General features: G+C 38.2%; 1 pseudogene; it reads right to left on the reverse strand.

The window, feature by feature from the left end:
- Positions 1–2,514: 2,514 nt before the first annotated feature.
- Positions 2,515–20,249, reverse strand: part of LOC114046981 — a 19,113-nt pseudogene continuing 1,378 nt past the window's right edge.

Consider the following 20,249-nt stretch of genomic DNA (forward strand, 5'->3'; position numbering starts at 1 on the left):
TACTTCCTTTGCCTATCCCTTCTGCCTTTTTCCACGTCCCCCAATGCTCTCTGCCCCAAATCTAGTTAGGTCGTCCAATGCTATAATATTTCTATCATTCTTTCCTTTCTCTTTTTCCACTGCTACCATCCTAGGGCTCTCATCCCCTCTTAACTGGTCTTATGATAGCCCCTTAACCATTTTCTTGCCTCCCACCTCTATTTGTCTTCCTAAAATACATAGGTCAGTCACCACAAAACTTCAATTATTCAAAATTTCATAAGGATAAAACTTAATATCAAATACAAAAGGAAAATGACAAATGTTGGATAAGATGCAGGAAAACAGGCACAGTTATGCAGTCTTGGTGGAGCTGTGAATGGGTACAGGCATTCTGAAAGCCATTTGAAATTGTACCCCCAAAGTTACTAAACTGTGTATACTTCCCTAAAGAAGTCAAAGAAAGAAGAAAAGGACACATGTACAAAAATATTTATATTGGTTCTTTTTGTCTTGGTTAAGAACTAGAAACTAAGGAAGCGCCCATTAATTGGGGAATGGCTCTATAAATTATGGAATTTGAAGAAAATTAAATACTATTATGCCATAAGAAATTATAGACTGGACTGTTTCAGAGAAACCTAGGAAAGTGTGTATAAACCAGGGGTGGGGAACTTGCAGCCTTGAGGCCACATGTGGCCCTCTAGTTCCTCAAATGGGACTCTTTGACTGAATCCAAACCTTGATTTATTCTGTGAAGCTTGGATTCAGTGAAAGACCTAGAGGGCCACATGTGGCCTTGAGGTTGCAGGTTCCCCACTCCTGGTATAAAGTGATGCAAAGCAAAATGAGCTGAACCGTCAGGAAAATAATTTGTACACTAACAACAGCATTGTAAAGATAAACAACTTAGAAAGACTTAAGAATTCTGATTAATGCAACAACTAACCATGATTCTAGAGACTAATGATGAAACATGCTACCCACCTCTTGGCGGAGAAATGATGGACTCAGGGTGCAGAATGAGACATAGTTTCAGAGACATGATCAATGGGGAAATTAGTTTTGCTTGACTGTTTTTGTTATAAGGATTTTTTTCTTTTTTTATGGGGGAAGGGAGAAGAAAACATCATCGTTAAGTGAAAAAAATTTAATTTAAAAAATTAAAAATAATTAATAAAAAGGAAAAGAATATTACTTTCACAAGTACAGGATAGGGAAAACCTGGCTTGATAGTTCATGGGAAAAACTGAATATTCACTTGGAAGTCTAATTGTTTCTCACTAAATAGGTTTTTAACATTGAGTACTGAAGGGGTCAGTTAATTTAGCTACTGGCCTATAGTTCTCTTTCTTTGTTTTATTTTCTTGGTTAAGGTATTGGGACTATATTATATAAAATGAATTTTACAGAGTGTTTAATTCTCAATTTTTGAGAATTAGTGTAGTATATCTGTTAATTGCTCTTTAAGTGTTTGGTAGAATTCACCTTTAAATTCATTTGGACCAGGGCTTTGTTCTTATACAACCACCCTCCCCCCTAAATCACTGTTTGATCCCCACATGGTGCTACCAATAGTATTGTAAGAGTTAGAACTAAAGAGGATCCTTATGTTCTTAAACCTATGACCTCTGATATCATCTCTGAGATTCTGAATCTTCAAATGATCCATCTGCCATGGACAAATCAATCCATCTGACATGGACAATATAACAAATAACCATTGTAAACTTAGATAATGTCACATCATATCCAAACCAAGTATTATCCTGATATATGGCAGAGTTATATAAACCTAACGTTGTACTTTAAACAATTACAGGAAATCAAACTATGACCTCTGTCATTCTCACTAAATTATTCTTATTTGTGTTAACTTTCAAAATACCTCAGTAATGCTTTAAAAAGAGCAAACATCTTTTTCACTTCCCAATACTCTCCACACACACACACACACACACACACACACACACACTCACACCCATTTCCTATAGGACGCTCTTTTAGAGGTACAATTAAGAAAAACCTGTTACCACATTGACATTGTCTGACTGTGTATGCCTCATTCTGTACCTACAGTACAACTGCCCTTCTACCAACAAGATATTGACTTTATTTAACTAAACCATGTAGATCATTGTTTACTTAGAATGTAGCCTCTCATATTTTATTATGCCAAATGTGTTTCTCAGTGATTAACAACTGTTTGTTAAACTGACTTGCTCCCTTTAGACTTGCTCCCTAAAGTCAGCATGCATTTACGTCCCAGTTACCACAGATTGATTTGTTATCCCACATCATGCAAGTCAGGAAGTTTGTTATTTCAGAGAACAAAAAGAATGTGTGCATGTGCTGTTTAAGAAGACAATTTTTTTGTTAGGTTTTTGGCTTTTAAAAATTCTTAATTGCTTCTTTCCTTAGGAATTGGTCTGAAGAATGCGCTCTGTAATCCGCAAATTTAATGGGACAATCATAAATCAAGGATTATTTTTAATCCCATTATTGTTCTTTGACTGCCAACCCATCTTGATTAATTTACCATGTGAATTGATAGTCCCAACAGTATTCTGGTAATAAGATTTCAGTAGGTTTGTTTAAGAAGAAATATTTATTTAGGTGACTTTCATCATGCCCCCCCAACTTCAATTTCATTCTCCTTGTCCTGAAGCATCCCCTTGCTGCATTCCTGGGTGAGGTTTAGAACTCCCTGAGGTGAGCTCCCAAACACTGCTATAGTACAGTAGAAATTCCCCTGATTAAAAGGGATGTATGCTGTTGAATCAGGCTGCCTCTCATGATTGAGAATTTTCTGAATATCACTTGAGCTGGAGCTGAGCAACCAACTTACCCAGAGTCTCCAATCCAAATTCATTCTTTTTTATTTTTAATTAATTAATTTCTTTTTAGTTTTCAACAATCACTTCCATAAGCTTTTGAGTTTTAAATTTTCTCCCAGTCCCTCCCCACCTCCCTCCCCAGGACAGTGTGCAATCTGATATAGGCTCTACACATACATTCCTATTAAACATATTTTCACATTAGAATTAGAAACAATAGGAGGAACCACAAGAAAGAAGAAACAAAACAAAACAAGGAAAAAAAGAGCAAATAGTATGCTTCGATCTGCATTCAAACTCCATAGTTCTTTCTCTGGATGTAGATAACATTTTCCATCATGAGACTTTCCAAATTTATTCTTAAATATTTGATCTATATCTGTGCAGAAAAGGAAGTCAACTGCATCCTGGATATGACTTATGATATATTCCCCAATGATCTTTATCCTTAGCATGTTATTATCCCACTTCTTCCCTCTGTTGATTTCAAAGACTTTGAATATTTGAAGAGGACCTAACACAATTGGAGGAATTTTCATGGAGCTATCTGTTATGATGTAAAATATAACTTTCTGGCTCACCATAAAATATTTGTCAGCAGATCCGATGAATTTCTTCAAGGTTTTATATCCACACCTAGGAAATAAATGAGAAATAGGCAATTTTATCTTCACAGATATTATCAGTAAGATACATAGTATTAACAAAAATTGTGCTACTGAAGCCCATATATGCTAAATTCTTGGAGCCACATTTTATTGGTACTGAAGGGTTGTGCTGGCCAGCCCCACTCTCCTGCCGAGTTACCCTACCTTTGTAAGAAAAAGCAAAGGTGTACTTGACAATCTGTGACCTAGAGCGCCAAGTTTTTCTTATATTTATTCAACATTAATTTAGCAAATTTGCTCAGGTAAACATTTGTTCATAGTTTCACATACCTAGAGCTTGAAAGAACCTCAGAGGTCATCTGGCCCAACCCTTTCATTTTACAGATAAGGAAACCGAGGCCCAGGGAGGTAAAGGAACTTGCCCAAGGTCACATAGTTTCAGAGGTAGAATCTAACATCAGGTCATCTGATAATACAATCAATGTTCTTTCCACTGTGCCATACTGCCTCCCCGTGTATGTTCCCTGAGGGAGGGACTCACAATCTTAATGAGCACCAGGGAGAGAGGTTTCCATTGCTGCTTTCACTCCCTTTGTCATCTCCTCCTCTCTCTGCCAAAAGATTTGGTACTTAGAAACTGAGCTCCTGGATGGGGCCAAAGCTACTTGGATCCAGAAGTGTTTACTGTGTACAAAGGACAATGTTCTACATTGGAGGAATTTTTATATATTTTTATGTAAAGTTTGTGTAACAATCCTATATACAACTCAGGTACAAAAGGGCATATTATAAACAATTTAGAGGGGAAGGAAAGGAGATACTTTTCACAACTATGGATAGCCCAAGGTGAGTCAGTCACTTAATCTCTCTGGGCCTCAGTTTCCTCATTTATAAAATGAAGGGTTTGGACTAACTGCAGTCACTTCCATTTGGAAATTCTCTGATTCTCTTTCTGCCACAAACTAGCTGTCCAACTTCAGTTGTTTTCATCCCTCTGGGCCTTCATTTCTTTGTCTGTAAATTCAAGGGCATGGGCAAATTGATTGCTACAGTCTCTGCCGGCTTTAAAATTTTATTATTCTAAATAATCATCCCTCGATTTATCTTTTTGGTAACTTGGAAATTTTTTTCATACAATTTGTTTAAAATCAGGAATGACTTTATATACACTAGGCAAGAACTCACAATCAAATAGAATTTCCACTTAATAGCCCAGATTTCCTTTGAATTCACCAATTCTGCCTTATTTTCATTCCTTCCATTGTTCTCCAACAGAGAAAATAAAAGGATAGAAACGTTTGCTAGTGGAAGATGCAAAGAGGTCGTGGCTAGGTAGACAGAGGCTATGGGAAGAAGAAGTACAGAATCTGATATCAAAAGACCTGAAGTTGCACACTTGTTCAGCTACCTACCAGTTGTGTGGCCTTGAGCAAGTTACTAACCTTCTCTGAGTGCCATAATTTTCTCAATTATGAAATGATAATAATAATAGTTACCTCTAAAAAATTCTTTGACTTTTTCCTACTCCACCCCACTCTACCTGGAGAGAAGGAAAGTATACCAAATTTTTCATTAAACTTGTGTAAGAACCCAGGCTTGGGGTTACCTTTTTTCCTTTTTGTTTTTTTAATATGTAAAAGTGTTTGAAAAGACAGAGGCTTAACAAAATAAAATCGAACCTCTCTCCCCCAACATCTGCAATCTTTCCTCAGGCTGATACCATGGAACAAACCTACCATCTCATATTGAGCTTTGCCCATGTATCCATTTCCTATAAGGCAGAGATTTTGTTCTTATTCAGGATTAAACCAGTGTAACAGGTAGGATTCTTTTGAATGGTGGTAAGGTCCTTCTGTTGTATCCTTCCTGAAAGTAAAGAGAGCGAGGCAAGAGATATTTGCTCTAGTTCGAAATGCTTCTGTGTATATTGGCTCCTGTGGAAGGAAGACTAATAAACCAGGGTAGGTAGGGATGGGAGGGTTCTGAATGAGGTGAAGTCCTAAAATAGTCAACTGAGAGCAGCATAGACAGTTTAGGGAAAGTTAAATCTATGGGGTTTCAGGATTAAGACTCAGTCTCTGAGTGTGCCGTGTTGTCATGGGAGGGATGCCCATGTGTGGGTGTGCTTGACCAGTCTGCTGAGTGCTTAAGCCAGGCACCTTCCCTAGAGGATGATTAACCACTCTTCTTGGTGCCCACTCAGAGCTGAAGTGTATGTGTGTATGTATATCATATATTATATACATATATTTAAAAAACATATTAGTTATATTATATGTATATATCTTATATATATGTTTACACACATACAGATATGTCTATGTATATATATATACACATATGTAATACATCTAATATAACATGTATTTCTAAATATAATATATACTCTAAATATTATATAGCATAGATATTATAATAAATAATACTATATAAAATATAAATGTAATATAATAATTTATTTCCATATAGCATGTCTCCTATTCACCTAGTCTCCTATCATCCAGCTATCATGGCCACCTCATCACTTTCCAACTAGAACCAGGCCCTAACCCAGAAGAGGAGAAGAGATTTGTAAAACAAGGGACCTTACCAATAATGCATCAACCCTAATTTATGTTCTTTATCACTTTAGAGAAATGGAAAATGGAATCACATTATCTTTTTTTTTATATTTAGAAGAAGTCTTTTACAGTGACTAAAATTAAGATTAGTAGTAAGTAAGTTTTGCTTCTTGGCTGTTCAGTAGTTCTCATTATCCTTTGAAACACACAAAAAAGAGAAAAACTTGCTTAATATCTTCTTGCAGATGTCACTTTCCAATGATGCCCAAATACCCTTTCAGATCCAAAACTGGTATTATGTGTACCTTTCACGCACTCATGTCCTGTGACTAGTTCTTTAAAAAAACCATCATCCACCTTGTTTCTCCAGCACCAATCCACTGTTTTATAGAAGAGGAAACTAATGGACAACAGATCAATGTTAAAAAGATATAAACTCAATTTTGACTATAATTAAAGGATTTGGTGAAAAATGAGGAGGCCTGGAGAAGATGAGTCTAATTTTCTAGTAGAGCCCATTTCTACATTAGTACACAATAGTGTGGGTGTGACATTGGCACATTTCTTAGATCCCTTGCAATTCTAAAACCCTATGAGCCCATCTAAGCAGTACAGCTTAGTGGAAAGAACGAAGGACCTAGAATCAGAACACAATTCATTTGCACCAACAAGGCCTTAAACATGAGGGTAAGGAATAGTAAAGGGACACTGAAGAATTTTTAGCAGGTCAATGGTGTGATCAGGATTAGTTTGGTAGTTGCATAAAATATTAACAGGTAAAAGGAGAAACTGAAGGGAGTTAAAAGGCTATTACAATAGTTTAAGCAGGATGTGGTGAGGATATAAGCTAGATTTGTGGTTGTGTAAGTAGAGAGGAAGGGCCTCATTCTAGAAGTGTAATGGAAGTAGAAATGATAAAGCATGGAGGAAGGGAAAAGAGAAAAAGAAGATGTTGAACTGGGATAACTGAGAGGATGATGGTGCTATCTATTACCAGATACAGGGAAGTAGGGAGTAAGGGAAGACTTAGGAGGGAAGGTAAGTTCCATTTTAGACATGCTGAATTTGAGGTGCTAAGCAACACATCAAGGTGGAGATACCCAGAAAATAGTTGAAGATACAGGACTAGAATTTAGGGGGAGATATTGGGATTTGATACATGAGACTTGGGAGTTGCCAAAGTAGAGGGTGACAACGGAACCCAGAAGTTTGAATGAGTTTACCAATGGAGAGAATGTGGGACAAGGAGAGAAGAAGACAGACGGAAGAGCTTTGGAAGACACCCACACTGAAGGGCAAGAAGGGTATTAGACTAGAGAAAGACATTAAGAGGGACTGATCAGATGGAGAGAGAACTGCAACAGAGCAGAGTAGTGGAAACCAAACAGGAGATGGTATCCAGAAAGAAGGAGCTGCAAATGAGGTCCAAAAATGCCAAAAGGCAATCTAGGTGGCACAGTGGATAGACAATATGGAGTGAAGGAACTCTCTCACTGGGAAAGAGATAACTCAGTTCAACTAAGACAGAGAGTCCCAGAGCTCATCCAAGGGGAATTCCCTGAACTCTCTAGTATAGCAAACTGGTGATAGGAACACATTCGAGATTTTCTGCTCCTCTACAGGTTCAGGTCAGGTTCTTTCCAGAGTCTGTCTCTCCCTTTAGTGACCTGAAGAGAGGTTGGAATGGCACATTATCTCTTGAGGCTGAAAGATGAAAGAGCTCTCATCAACTCCACACACCCCTCGTGCCGGCAAGCAGCGTTGAGAAATCAAGCTCCACCAATGAAAAGAGAGTCCCACACAACTGGCCCTTTGAGCTAAGAGTTACACTATCAAAAACTTGAACGGCACACTTGGCAAATTTTGGGTGCTGGAAAGGATAGCTAATGATGTCTGGCTATGAGTCATAAAATACTAGAGTCTCTGAAGACTTTAAGTTGAGAATTACCCAAAAGGCAATGGATAGGCACATGGTAGAGACAGAAGTTATAAATAAGGTATTACTAAGAAGTAGAATAAAAGATGTCATCAAAAATTTATGAGCCGAAAGGAAGATGGGCTTATCACTTGACAATAACAAGGGATAAGCTAAGGACAGTTTATGCACTCCATTGGTATTCTTGTGATGTGAAGAGAAAGCAAGGAAGCCCCCAACACATTGGGTAGATCCATACTGGAGAACTTATGGGAAAACATAGACAAGAGTTTCACTGAGGAAGTTAACAAGATGGAAGCTAATAGAGGCAAAATAAACTCATACATGTTTAAAAACTGAACTTAATCATTTTGGAGAGGGTAGATCTGTCTTAGCAGCCCTGAGAATTTTGGTGGACAACAAGCTCCAAACACAGGTCAACAGTATGACCAAGTAGTTAAAAAAAAAAAAAACTAATGGAATCTTGGGCTGAGATAATAGAAGTAGAGTATGATAATAAGGGAGGTGATAGACTCACGATCCTTTGTCTCTGTCTATAATGTTGTTGTCCAGTTATGGGAAGTTTTAAAAAGAATAGTAATAAATTGGAGGTAATTTGGAGGAAAGCAAGTTCATCCAGAAGAGCATGGTGAGGGGCCTGGAAATTATATCATGCAAGAATCAATTGAAACAACAGAGAATGTTTATCTTGGAGAAAAGAGGATTTAAGAGGGGGCTTAATGATTATCTTCAGATACCTACTCCCAAGGGCAGAATTTGAATCAGTGTGTTTCAGTTTTAGGGAGGGAGATTTTTGTTCCACATAAAGAATTGGATGAGGAGTAGTCACAAGAGATGTGATGTAATGAAAAGAGCTCTGAGCTTCAAGTTGGCCCTGGCTCTGCTATTTACTAGCTTTGTGATTTGGGGCAAGTTTCCTTTAACCTCTGGGACCTAGTGTGGTCATATATATGTAAAATAAAGAAATTTGACATTAGATGATCTCTAAGGTCCCACCCAGATCTGAATCTCATAAACTCTTAATACTGGGACTTTTAATTTCCTGCATCCTCCTCCCTCCATCCTCAATTAAAGATTTGGAAACACCACAGTAAAAGTCAGCCAGGACTCTTCTTTTTGCCCTCTCTCACCCTCTTGTTGCTTCTAGCTGGATGACCTTGGCCAAGAACTCTAACCTCTCAGCCTTAGTTTTCTCCTCTCTTATATGAAAAGACTAATTCCTACCTTACAAGTCAGATGACTTATGCTGAAAGTGCAAAGCCCCATGTAGATATGAGCTGTTATTGTTAAATAATTGTGCCTTAATTTACCTGTTTTTGATTAGCTGAAATTTTTGTAATTTTCTTAGTCACACATACATATATACAAATATGTATATATATAGATATATAGATATGTGTGTATACATATATATGAGAGAGAGAGAGAGAAAGAGAGAAAGAGAGAGAGAAGAGAAAGAGATATCTGGATAAACTAAGATTATGTGTTGCAGGGATAATGCCAATGCATTGGCAGAGGGAGTTTCCTCACTTGGGAGTTCTCTACACCACTCAAATCACAGATGCAATCCCTCTTGTATTAATATACATACACACAATACATACGTGGATATATTTGTAAATATGTATGTGTGTGTATATATATATATATGTCTGTATATATTACACATAGCTATATATTTGTACACATATGTATATGTATATGAATGTATACAATTAAGCAGGAAATAAGCTGCCCTGATAGAAATTCTGTATTTTCCATCCCTCCACTCATCTGAATCTTGCATCCTCTTCCCACCTCCAACTCCATCTCCTTTGTTCCTCTTTAGGGCAAGGGCCAGGGATATAAATAAACATCCTCTTGTGGCAAATGAATTTAACTTTATCCCCTAAACAGATCTGGAAGTCCTGTCTTCCCAGTAAAACAGGCATCGAGGTATAAGGTCAAATATGTCAACTTTCTCATTGTCTGTGCCTGATTCTTATCAGATCCTCCTTTTGTATATAAGAGTTTTTTGGGGGAAAATAAAATAAAAGCTTACAAAGAGCTCTATCTCACCCCGCGCCACATCTGGAACACTCGCCTTGCTGCTGCCAGCTGTGTATCTCCCATAGGCCAGGAAGGTATCTTCTTGATGTACCAGTAAAGATTTGGTTCTTATTTGGAATCAAACCAGGGTGATGAGTAAGGCTTTTTGTATTGAAGATTTTGTTTGACTTTCTTCTTCCTGAGTACAAAGAGAAGGTAAAAGCTAGTGAAGTAGGAGGCATGTGCTGTAATTGGAAATGATTCCATCCTTTGGATCAAAGATTACCTCTACAATGCTGTTTGGCAAATGAAGCTACACACCCAGGAACAGGAGCCTTGGATTCCTTTCTCTACCCCATCCATTACCTTACTGTTTGAACTTGGTTGAATAATTCAAGGCCTCTGAACTGCAGTTTGCCTGTCTCCAAAAAGAAGACAATAACCCCCCTTCTCCCTCCCCCATCTACCTCCTGGGGTTGTTTTGAGGATCAGAAGCCAATGCTGAAGGGGCTGTGGCTTAAGAGGCAGAACTTCCATGAAGCTAAAGTAGAGGGATTATGGTTGTTTCTCTCAAGATGCCCAGGTATGGGGGCAAATACCAACCAAGTCTGGTAAGTAACTAAGCCTTGAGCTTTCCACAGAGCCTTGGGCTGACTAGCCATTCTTCTAGGAAGCCATAGCCTCAAGAAGTCCTATCTTCCCCCTCACCAAATCTCAAATACTTTGGTTCATGATGAACCTTCATCCAGCATGACCATCTCCTCTCCAATCTACAATTGTTTGCCCAGTGTGACTCTGGTGTTTCTCATGTTCACCTAACCTGGAGTGATAGGCTGAGTTATAGGCTCTGAATACCAAAGGATTTCAGACTTAGAGGTAGAAGGGATCTTAGAGGTCATTAAGTCCACTCCCCTCATTCTACATATGAGGAAACTGAAGCACAGAGATGGGGAGTGATTTGCCTAAGGTCACAGAGGCAGTAAGTTGCAGTGCCAGGATTTGAATTCAAGTCCTCTGATTCCAAATCCTAAGTTCTTGCCATTTTACCACACTGCCACCATTGCAATCACCTCACTGACTGGTCACCAAACTTGGCCCTAGTCTAGAACATATAGGAGATTTGCAAAAAACAAACAAACAAAAAAACACTCTACTTACCAGGAGGCACAGTTCCACGATGACTTACTTGGCTCTGTGCTTTTGAACAAAAAAACAAAAAATAGAAAGATCATGTTATTTTTAAATTTGGAAGAAACCTCTTCATAATTACTAAAATAAAAAAAAATCAGTAGTTGAATGGGACTCATTTTAGCAGACTAAGAAACTTATTCAATAACATCATAGAGGTGAGATACCCAAGTTTTGCATCAATGGTCTCCCTTCAGATCATGCTAGGGTGCCAATATCATCAGGACAATCCATTCTTATACTGCAATACAGTAGCTTAGGATCATAGAAAGATAGATTTGGAAAGGAGCTGAGTGTACAACATGTGGTAGAATATGGGACTTAGAATGTTAGAGCTGAGAAAGGTCTTAGAAATAAGAATGTAAGAGCTGGATGGGACCCCTGGGATCTTTCATTTTATTGACAGGGAACCTAGAATTGAACAGTTGTGAGTTTCCCAAGTCACCTAAGTATATTAAGTGACATAGAATGTAAACCCAGGTGGAGCACTGATTCCAAATCCAGGGCTTTCGTATTCACCAGCCTCAGTAAGTCAGTTGATAAACATTTGTTAAGCACCAACTATGTGCTAGGCATTGTGTGAAGTGTTGAGAATACAAAAGGAAAAAAAAAAAGACAGTCCTTCTTCTCCAGAAGCCCACAGACTAAAGTATGGGAGTAAGGCAGCTATGTACAATCTATATACAGAATAAATTAGAGATAATCATCAGAAAGAAGACACTAGAATTAACCAGGATCAGGAAAATCTTACTACATGTGTCAGGTGGGATTTTCACACTATACACTCTTTCAGAGATAAAGCTGGTCACAGGAGGAAATATTTAAATGAATTTCTCACTTTTCTGAGGGCCTGAAGCAAAAGTGGAGACAAAGAGAAAAGGAGAACTTTGCTTTTCATTTAGACAGCCTTAGCAATTTAATATGGTCCTCGGCATTATCTTGCTTTGATGATTGAGTGTGAACTAATGTGGGACTGACATATGTGTGACTGTCACTTTTACAAGATAGAAAATAGTAATTTGATCTTTTTCAAGTTAGTTATAAGAGATCAAATAATGTGCTCATTCATCAAGCCTTCATAGTTACCTATAATAATATCTCCCAAACACTAAAATTAAAGTTAATATGATCAGCAGGCATAGAATGCTTTTTCCTTTGTAGAGCATTATTTTTTCTTGAGAGGAAAAAAAAGAAATTAGATTCAAAACTATATAATGTTTTGAGAACATAGTTTTAAAAAATGCTTTCCTATCTCCTTATGGTAAATTTTTCTATATTTTAAAAATTAGTTACAATGACTTTCCTCACAAACACTTCCTGAGATATCTAATGAGAGTATTGTTCTTTCCATCTTACAAAGTGTAAGCTGAGGGTCACAGAGGGCAAGTAAGTTTCTCATGGTCACACGTACCAGATGTCAGAGCTGGGATTCAAATCCAGGTCTTCTGACATCAGGTGCCATATTCTTGTGCTCAGTGTTTGACACTATGGGGTCAGGTTGTGGGAATGATGTCGTCCTTGATATCGTTCTCAAAGAATGTGTTGCTCAAACCTCCCATTGTAGTATAGTATACACATTGTTGAGAGAAAAGGTTTGGTCAAGGTCAGGATTGGGAGAAAGATTTGACCTGATTATCCTGAACCTAGTTCAAATGCCACCTCTTCCAGGAATCTTTCCCTGATTGTCCCAGTCAGAATGGTTGCAGTAATTTACAGTTCCACCTGATGTGTATTAGGGTGCCAACTTCCTATTGTCTCTCCAACGTCAACTGCTTTCACTTTGTATCACCTTTGTCTATTTAATGGTGTGAGGTAAGACCTCAAAAGTGTTTTAATTGCAATTCTCTTGGTAATTTGGAGCATTTTTGCATATAGTTACTATGGCGAGTGTCTTTTTTCAGGGGTGGGGGGGGGAGAATTGTCTATTCATATCCTTTGCTCACCAGTCTACTGGTTTTTGGTCTCAAAAAGTTGTCTCAATTCCCTATTCATCTTGGAAATCTTAACAATTGCTTGTTTTTTATTCAATCAAAAACATTTATTAAACAGTCACTATGTGCTGGGCACTATGCTAAGCATTGGGGTTATAAAGAAAGGTAAAACACTAATACCTGCCTTCAAGGAGCTCATATTTTAATGAAGGAGACAACATGTAAATGACTGAGAAGATATATACATACACAGAAGATATATACTGAGTTAATGGGAAGCAATCTCAGAGAGGAAGTCACCAGCTGTATTTGAGCCAAGACTTGAAGGAAGCCAGAGAAACTATGAGGCAAAAGCCTAAGAAACCTCCATAAAAAGACCCAAGCTGGGGAATCAGACTGAGCCAGACACAGAACTGGCTCTCCCGCACTCCCACTCATTGTATCTTGCCAATTGATCTGGGAGGTTTTCCTATCCTAAATCTCAGCTTCTACAGCCAGTTTTCCCCACATGTTTCAAGAGTTTGGATTTCAGCCTCGTGGCAACATCTTGGTACCAACCTGAGTTAGTTTGGGGAATGTGATTGCTCATCTTCCAGTTTGGATCCTGCCCAGTCTATCTCTAGGCAGAGATTTCCTTTCCCTGCTCCAGAGTTTGCCTAATCAACAACAGGTGTCATATTCTTTGCATCTCCATGGAGCCTAACATTGGGGATTTGCACAAAACAAGTGCTCATCATTCATTTAATTTGTTTGTTGAATCCTATCTCTAGTTTACTGAAAACAGCAATTTATTCCTAAAGATGTTACTGCTTCTTCTTTGCTCATAGATCTCATATACCATTTTCTGTAAATATCTTTAAACATTACCTTCATTTTGGCCTTGATTATTTTCCTCATGGTGATATGGTAGGAAGCTATAACTGTTTCATGCTTTGTCCAATTTAGATACTAGATTTAATAAATATATCCACAATAGGGTGTATTACTACTGAGGTGTTTAATGTGTAGGAAACATACCCATATATATGTGTGTGCATACATATATATATTTTTAAATAAGGAAATATACTCTAGAACAGTATTTCCTGGAATCTGATTGGCTACAATTTATTGCATCACTAAGTTTCTACTATTAACTTCCAAGACGGAATGCTGTGCATGAGAACATTTTAGAAAATATGTATAAAATTAGAGGGTGGGATTGGATGATATAAAATCCCTTCCAACTTGAAATATTATGACCTATGATCCCGTAACCTGATTGGTTCAGAGGTGAATGAATTTTCTTGGAGGTTAATGGACAATCACTGGCCAATTCTGTAAACTGTCAGAGGAGCAGGGGTCAAAGATGAAAGAAAGGGAAAAAATGATGGTAAGGCCATTTTGCTGAGTGGGTCATATTCATAAATGGAGTATGACAGAACATAGAAAAATATTTTTCCCCTGAGGCCAAAAAAATCATGTCTTAGATGACCCATGGAAAAATAATATAGATGGTTTCAAGGGCAAAATAAAGTCTTATGTCATGTGCCTTTCAGCATGGGAGTTGGCCATGATAATGGCCTCCATTTTGATCTCAATGAGTCTTATGTGCAATAATAGCTTATATGAGGAATAGTCTTTATCATGAAATAGGCCACAAAAGAATAGGATGACATGAATGGTGTGATGACACCATCAGTTCAGTGTAACAATATGTGTACAGTTGAGTGATTCTCAGTCCAGTCTATTCTTTCACTGAAAAATCTGTTCAACAAATCCTCTTAATAAAAGGATTTGTTCTGTAAAATTTGGACTCAGTCAAAAGGCTGTACCCAAGAGCCTAGAAGGCCACACGTGGCCTCGAGGCCTCAGGTTCCCCACCCCTGCCTTGAACCATAATTGTTTCTATCTACACTAATTTTTCCCTCTACTAAATTGTAACTCCTATAGAACAAAATCAAATCTAATCCAATAAAATAAATGTTAATGAAGCACTTGCTTTGTGTAAGGCATTGTGCTGGGTACTTGGGATACAATGAAAAAAAAGTCCTTGCCCTTAGCTTACATTCTCTTATTTATCTTTGTGTTATCTCCAGAAAATCTTTCCAGATTCCCTAGCCTTTCCACTTCAAAAAAAAATTACCTCGTATTTAGTGTCCTAAAAGTCTTGTTATTGTTCAGTTATGTCTGACTCTTTATGAACCCATTTGGGGTTTTCTTGGCATAAATACTGGAGTGGTTTGCCATTGCCTTCTCCTGCTCATTTTACAGATGAGGAAACTGAGGCAAACAGGGTTAAGTGACTTGACCAGGGTCACCCAGCTAATAAGTGTCTGAGGTCAGATTTAAACTCACAATGAATCTTTCTGGCTCCAGTCCTGGCACTCTATCCACTAGGCCACCTAGGTGCCCCTAAAGACCTTAGTGGAGTTTTAAGCTACTAAAGCTTAAAACTTCACCAAGACTTTGGGGATACAGTGTGTGTTTGTGTGTGGACATACACATATATGTACATATACATATATACACATGCATATACTTATATGTGTATATGTTGTTACCCCTCTTTCCTCCGCTCCCTTACCTGACAATAGAATGGAAGTTCCTTGAGAACATGTTGAGTTTAAGATGTCTACAGGACATCCAGTTTGAGATGTCCTACTCCTAATTTCCATACTGCTATTGTGGGAAAACTTTGTAGCATTGTTTGAATCCAGCTGTGTGCTGAGAGACCAGATTTGCTGCTTAGAGATCAGACTTGTTTAGTGCTTAACTCAGGTTATACTGATCCCAAAAATCTTCCAGAGGAACCAGATCCTAAGGCTGACATACATTTTCTTCCAGTATATATTTCAAGCAACTTATCTGTCTTATTTAGACCCTGTGGCTGTACTGGCCAATGAGCTACTGTCTCCTTTTTCCTTCGTTTGAACTCTATATAATGTAGAACTTACAGAATCTGGGGAATGGGGAGTGAAGCAGGCCACTTTTTTCAGCTCCCCACCCTACCACACCAGACAACTTGATAAACTTCTTTCTAAATTTTTTCAGTTCTGGGTTTGTTTTTTGCTGACATTGTCAGGGGTACCACCATCTTGTCTAGGCTCCCAAGTTAAGTATCATTCTGGACTCCTCACTCTCACCCTACCCCCATACCAAATTAGTTGCCAAGTCCTGTCTTTGGAACCTTCATAATCCTACATATACATATGTATGTGTATGTACATGTATACACACACACACACACACACACACATATACTTGGATTCTTTTGTGAAGGCAAACTATGTCATCCTTTGCCTCACTTCTTACTTAGCCTTTAATCACTGAATGGGTGTTGTCTCAGACAAATTGAGACCTGGGAAAGACCTTAGCTTAAAAAGGATAAGGTCTCCCACTGTATCTGGGGCCATTGACAGTTGTCCTGACCTATTATGTCTTGCCACTGCACTCAGATGACTCTGGGGAAGAGAGTGGGGCTGATGATTTTGTACAACTCTGCCTCACTTAAATCCAACTCACTTGCAAGTCAAGATATCACCCTCCTGATGTCATTGGTCCTCTTCAAGAATAAAGGATGACCAATAATATATATGCCCCCTTCTCTCCTCTGATAGGAGGCTTAAAAACATTCTTTTTCTAAGTTTTGTCATATTTCGTTTATGGAATATGACCTGCCCAGCAAAATGTCATTATTATTCTCTCTTTCTTTCATCATTGGCCCTTACTCCTCTGACAGTTTACAGAATTGGCCTGTGATTGTCCATTAACCTCCAAGAAAACTCATTCACCTCTGAACTAATCAGATCATAGGATCATGAAGTCATAATATTTCAAGTTGGAAGGGACATTAGATCGTCCAGTCTCACCCCTAATTTTATATGCATTTTCTGAAAGCTGTTCTAATGCGCAACATTCCATCTTGGATGTCAAAAATAAGAAAGCTTCCTGGTTGGTCTCTCTAACTCAGGTTTTCCCCACTCTAGTCCATCCTCTGCTCAGGTTTGACCATTTAACTCTCCAATTCAATAAATTCCAGTGGCTCCCTATTACTTACAGGATCAAATATAAAATCCTTTGACTTTTAAAGTCCTTCATAAAATGGCCCTTTCCTACCTTTCCAGTCTCATACTTTCCATTACACTCTTGCTCTTATTCTGTAATCCTGTAAGCACTGGTCTCTTTGCTGTAACTTGAACAAGATGCTCCATCTCTCAACTCCAGGTATTTTCTCTGGCTGTCTCTCATGCTTGGAATTCTCTCCCTCCTCATCTCTGCCTTTTGGCTTCCTTTGCTTTCTTCAAGTCTCAGCCAAAACCTCACATCCTCCAGGAAAGTAGGATCCCTCTTAATTCTAATACCTTCCCTCTGAGATTATCTCCAATGAAATCTATGTGTAGCTCATTTGTACATAGTTTCTTTGTTTTTTGCATGTTGTCTCCCCCATTAGACTAGGAGCTTCTTAAGAACAGGGACTGTCGGCCTTCCTTTTTATCTCTTAGCCCAAGGGTGGGGAACCTGCGGCCTTGAGGCCACATGTGGCCCTCTAGGTCCTCAGGTGTGGCCTTTTGACTGAATCCACCCCTGCCTTAGCCTTAGCACAGTACCCAGCTTTAGCAGGCACTTAATAATTCCTTGTTGTTGTGACTTGAAGGCATGGACCTTTTCATTTTTCTATTCCTGGTGCCTAGCAAGTGTGGGGTTTTATTTGAATAGGAAGCTGCTGGTGAGCAAACTCCTGCCACCAATGGACATTGGCACTTCTCTACAATTTATATTCTTGGAGCACCGTATAGAGCATTGGGACGTTAGGTGAGGTTAATAGAAGAGTTAATGGCCTGGGGTCTAACACAGCCTGCGTGCGTTAGAGGAAGGACTTCAACCCAAGTCTCCTTGGCTTCAAGGCCAGCTCTTTATCTGCGATGCCATTTACTAATTAACTTAGAATTAATATAAATCCTTGCAGGGAAGCCTTTTTTTATGTTTAATTTTTATTTTATTTTTTCTCAATTTTATGTAAATAAAAGTTTCTAACATTTGTTTTTTTTTTTAATTTTGAGTTCCACATTCTCTCCTCTCTCCCTCCTCCCTACCCTCCTTGAGAAGGCAAAAAATTTGATATAGATTCTGCATGTGCTGTCATGCAAAACATATTTCCATATTAGCCATGTTGCAAAAGAAAATGCAGACAAAAAAACCAAAATAAGAATAATAAAGAAAGTTTAAAAAAAAAGTATGCTTCAATATGCATTCAGACTCCATGAGTTCTTTCTCTGGAGGAGAATATCATTTTTAACCCTCAGTCCTTCATAGTTATCTTGGATATTGTATTGCTGAGAAAAGCTAAGTCATTCACAGTTGTTCATTATATAGTATTGCTGTTACTATGTACACTGTTCTGGTTTTGCTTATTCCATTTTGCATCAGTTCACGTAAGTCTCAGGTTTTTCTGAAAACATCCTGTTTGTCATGTCTCATATTGTTGTTTAGTTATTTTTAGTTGTGTCTGACTATTCCCAATCCCCTTTTTGGGGCTTTCTTGGCAAAGATACTGGAGTGATTTGCCATTTTCTTCTCCAGCTTGTTTTACAGATGAGAAAACTGAGGCAAACAGGGTTAAATAACTTGCCCAGGATCACCCAGCTAGTATCTGGGGCCAGATTTGAACTCAGGTCTTCCTAACTCCAGGCCCAGTACTCTACCTAATGTACTACCTAATGGTCCCACCATTTTTTATAACACAATAGGATTCCAAGTGATGACTTTTTCAAAAACTTTTGTGAACCCATCTTTCCACTTAGAGGCTTAGAAAATATTGTGTTAGTTTATTTCCAAGAGAAATTGTTTCCATTAAATTATTATAATTGTAGATGTAATCCTGGGTTCGAGGCTGGAGAACCTGCATAAGAATCTCCTTATTGGTGGAGAAAATGACTTAAGGGGCTATAAGCCTGGCTGAGAGATGAAGTTGTCCTGAGAGCTTGGGGGAGGGGAGTCATTCTTGTAGTATCTGGCTTTGAGGGAGGACAAATGAAGTCTCAGACCCACCTCAAGGAGAGACTCATGGAAGGAAAAAAACTTTAGGAAGTGTCATTTGTAGACATGTCCCTGATTTCTAGCTTGTCTCCCTGGAGTCCGATGGGAGAGAAGGGAATAAACATTTCTTAAATGTCTACTCTGTGCCAGGTGCTTTATAAATATTATTTAATTTGATCCTCACAACAACCATAGGAGGTAGGTTATTATCCCCATTTTACAGATGAGAAAACTGAGGCAGGCAGAGGTTAAGTGACTTGCTCAAGGTCATATAGCTAAGAAGTGTCTGATGTCAAATTTGATCTCAGTTTTCTTGACTCCAGGTCCAGCCCTCTGTCCACTGTCCACCTAGCTGCCTTGAAAGCTCTCAGGAAGTCTCTTTAGAGACTTCAGGAAATTTTCTTTTGGAGAAAGGCAAAAGGCCTCTCTCTCTTGGTTGAGCTGAAGGCAGGAGAATTCATTCACTCTGTGTATGGTGTAATATATTCTAATCTACATAACTTCTCTGATTTCTGCTTGCTTTCTGCTTGGTTAAATAGGCTTATTCCCTATTCACTACTATTTGGTGGGCTAGGGTCAAGCATTTGGATATAAGCTTAGGATATCCTCTCCTCTATAAGGGATAGGGAGCAGGGGAAAGGAGTAAACATTTATATATTTTATATTTGTGCCAGGCACTGTGCTAAGCATTTTTCAATTATATTTGATCTTCACAGCAACCGTGGGAGATAGGTACCTTTATTATCATAATTTTACAGTTGAGGAAACTGAGGCAAACAGGTAAGTGACTTGCCCAGGGCCACACAGTAAGTGTTCGAGGCCATATTTGAACTCAGGTCTTCCTGACTCCAGGCCCAGTGCTCTATCCACTGTACCAACTAAAGCATCTTGAACCTACAAAAACAATCATTCTCTAGACTAGCAATATTCAGGGTCAGATATAGATAGATAGGTAGATAATTAGACTATTAGATAGTTAGATAAATAGATTATTAGATACATGCATACATATTCACATATAGGCATATATGTTATATATTATATGGTATATGTTATTCATATTATATATCATGTTATGTGTGCACACATACATACAAACACATATGTGTGTATGTGTATATATATATATATATATATATATATATATATATATATATATATAT

The sequence above is a fragment of the Vombatus ursinus genome, unplaced genomic scaffold (genome assembly GCF_900497805.2).
Source record: "Vombatus ursinus unplaced genomic scaffold, bare-nosed wombat genome assembly UNPS02014786.1, whole genome shotgun sequence".
In the NCBI taxonomy this organism is placed as follows: Eukaryota; Metazoa; Chordata; class Mammalia; order Diprotodontia; family Vombatidae; genus Vombatus; species Vombatus ursinus.